The following is a 3,645-nucleotide window of genomic DNA, read 5'->3' on the forward strand; positions in this document are numbered from 1 at the left end:
GCAGACAGGAGCAGGTAAGTGCTCCGTTTCACCTGCCTTTTGTGGGTTGGGGGCGGCGGGGACTTCATCCCACGTGACTTTTGTGGGTTGGGGGGGCGGGGGCTTCATTCCGCGACGGATTTCGGGGGGCCAAATGCACTGGCATTCAGCATCTCTGAGATCCGTCGCGGAATTCTCTGACATCCCTACCATTGCTTTAGTCACCTTACAGATAAGATTCCAAGGACCACAATTGCACACGTGACATGCTGTCAGCTCAGAGAAAAAGCTAGTCCAGTGAGTAGCTCATTTGTGTGCCTCAATTATTACTTATGTTGTGTATATATTTTGTCATCTTGATCCCACACAAACATACTTTATTCAGCCGATCCACTCCAGTTAGTTTAGCTCTGTTATGCCTAACGTGCTTGATTAGCAGAACAAGGTGGTAAAGGCCTAAGATGTTAAGAGTGAACTGTAATATTTTAAATAGCAGGAGATGTTGTGCTAATGTTCCCTCATATTTTTTTAAAAATAAATCTCTGTATATATAAAACTGACATCACAAGGAGAAAAGTTGTAGTTAGGGTTCTTTTCTGTTATATTAGTTTCCTACTTGCAGGGGCGTGTGTGTTTGTTTTATTTAGCAAGAGGGATGATTCAAACATGCAAAGTCCCCCGCAGTCTGAAGTAAGTGATACAGGCCAGTCTTAACACCTTGGCCTTTGCCACCTCATTAATAACATTTTAATCACTCCAAATCCAGTTTGTTCATTGTCCTCATTTGGCCTCATAATAGGTTTTACAGTGTGATTATTTATACAGTTCAATGGGACTTACTTCCAGGTAAGTGTATGGGGTTGCAATGCAATCCTATGCATGTCTACTCAGAAGTAAGACCCACTGAGTTCAGTGGAGCTTAGTCCCAGGATTGTGTATGGGTTTGTAGCCGAAGTGGGGGACCTGAATCTAGGGATGTCTGTTGCAGGGAAATCTGTTTGTTTGTTGGCTTGATGGAGTTCCACAGCGTGCCTGACTTGGCTCGCATTTATCGACTGAGCTGCAGGTTTTTCCTGAACTCCAGGAACTTTTTGCATTTTTAAAAAATTGCGCAAATAGAGATTTGCACAAATTGTGACTGAAACTTGTGCAAATCTCTGTGCATTTTTTTTTTTTTAATATGGAAAATCCATGAACTGGCCCGACTCAATGCAGATTGAGTCAGGCTCCATAGTGAAAAATGGACCAAAGTCCAAGGGGGCGAACCAAGGGAAACTCATTGAGCTCCACCACCCAAATGGATTCCTTTGACACCCCTCCCTGAACCTAGGCTTCCCTGGTCCAAGTCCAGCACCCAGTATCCACACTGACATATGGTAGTCATGCTGCTTAAACATTTCTCTCTGTATGCAACATTACTGAGCTCAACACTGACTTATGGGGAGGAAGTTAAGCCCTTTCCTCTGCATGCAACATTACTGAGCTACTAATAATTGAAGGGTATTGATCAGGTTCTCCCTACTATTTTCTGTATTTTTTTTTAGGTATCAAGATGAGCCAGAAGACATGGAAGGGCATGCTCGGGTATATGCCAGGGAGAAGGGGACTGAAAGAGAGAGAGAGAGGTTGCAGGTGGTGTTTGACTGCTGAACTGAGAATATGTATCTATACTTTATCTGGAAATCAGAAGTAAACAGCACATTAATTAAAACTGCAGATGATATCAAGCTGCAATAGACTGGTAATGGCACTAAGAAGAGATACAAAACAAAGTTACTTAGAAAGGTTAGGAAAAATAGGAAGGACAGAATAACTCTAAAAATGCACTACAAAGAAAACAAAACCATTTGAGAGAAATATTCTGCTGTGCATGGAAGGGAGATACTAAGAATACAGGGAGGGAGAAAAGATAAACAAATTCAAACCTTGGATGTAAAAATGGAAAGTACATTGTAGAGAAAAGCTGTGAAGCTAAGACTATTTTTTCTGGGAAATGTTTGCTTATTAATGATCAGTGATGATCAGTCGATATTTCTAGAGCTAGCTGAAGATGCCTGCACAATGTCTTTTGTTCTGACTGAGGACTAGAACGTGTTTCAGAAATGAGCACAATTGGATGGTGGTGACCACTCTACAGATGCTTGAATGGTGTCTGGCGAGAAAACATTTGGGAGTGATATGCAGTCTGAGAAGGAAGCAACTTGTTCTCCAGATGTTGTTGGACTGCAACTCCCATCATCCCGCCCCATTGGGTATGCTAGGTAGGCCTGATGGGAGTTGCAGTCCAACAATATCTGGAGGGCCAGAAGTAACCCAACCCTGGTCTTGGTGCTTGCTTGCACAACTTGTATAAATAGGAATTATATAATATTATACACCTCCAAGTTGTCCTGAGAGGGGACAGCTATATCTTCGCCACCTCTGTCAGGGAAAAACCACCACCCTTTTTACCATGAAATAGCAGCATTTGTCACAGCTGAAGAAATGGCAGGTAAATGGCAGGTGTGGCTTGCCAACCTTCCATTAAATAGGTATCTGTATATATCTATAGATATCCATGGTGGCATAATGAAGTTCATCAGTCATGAATTGCACAGATAAAATACCCTTGCTCATATTTTTGTCAATGGCCAAAGTATATCTGGATGAAAAAAAAAAGAGATAATCAGTCATATTCAAGACATTCAATGCCATATATAGACAAAGCTCTGTCAAGTTAAAAGAAACATGCTCGAGTGTGTGTATGTGTAGAGAGAGAGTTGAATAAAAATGAAGGACAGGGAAATAGTAAAAAGAGAAGATTCTAGCTGATACCTAACACTTTCATGGTTTTTTTTAAGTATTATCTGAGCTGTGAGATAATAACTGAAAGGTTTGATCAGGATAAGTAATTTAGCATCTTGGTTGTAACTATACTATCAGTTTCAGAGCGAGACAATTTAAAATGATTTTCTCTTGAGCAGCCAAACATCCCAAGAGCTTTTGTCATGTCTGAGGGCAACATTTTGCATGAGAAATATTATTCCCATAACAGACAAATCATATACAGCTTAAATGGTTGTAAAAAAGCTTTAAAACGTTTTGAGTCACTAGCTCAGCACACCATAAATGGACCTAAGTGGATGCTTTGTAAACGCACTGGTGAGGCTTATCAACCATTGGGCCAGTTCAAAATTACAAACCATGGTGCTATGCTGGCACTGGAGAGCAATTTGGTTTGGTTGCCCATAATTACAAACCATGTCAGGTTTATAATAATAGCTGCTCTGAGTATGTAACCCGGTGCAGGGGAGCTCTCTGGTGGAGTGCCTCAAGCTCCACTCTTGACCCTGATAAGATACAGTAGAGGTGTCTGTTCTGAGGAAGAAAAGTTCTGAGGAGGATGGTGTGAGACAGGTGAAGAGGAAAAGAAGAGAGAAGAGAGGTCCTGAGGAGTACTGAGAGAAGACAGGGAGAGTGACAGCAGCCACACTGCCTTCTGCCCTTCCACAGTTACAATTCAGCAGCTGCTCCATGATCGCTAATTGTCCGTGAATGAGGCCTGCCTTAGAACACCAGGCCGAGGCCGCACAGCCAGACACAGGTGCTAAGAGATAAACCCATTCTTTCAGATCCTATAGTTATTGGACTTGGTTTTATTGTTTAGAGACAATCGTGAAAGTGTTT

This window comes from Heloderma suspectum, chromosome 3 (assembly GCF_057233095.1).
Source record: "Heloderma suspectum isolate Gila_16-S chromosome 3, 16-S_ref, whole genome shotgun sequence".
In the NCBI taxonomy this organism is placed as follows: Eukaryota; Metazoa; Chordata; class Lepidosauria; order Squamata; family Helodermatidae; genus Heloderma; species Heloderma suspectum.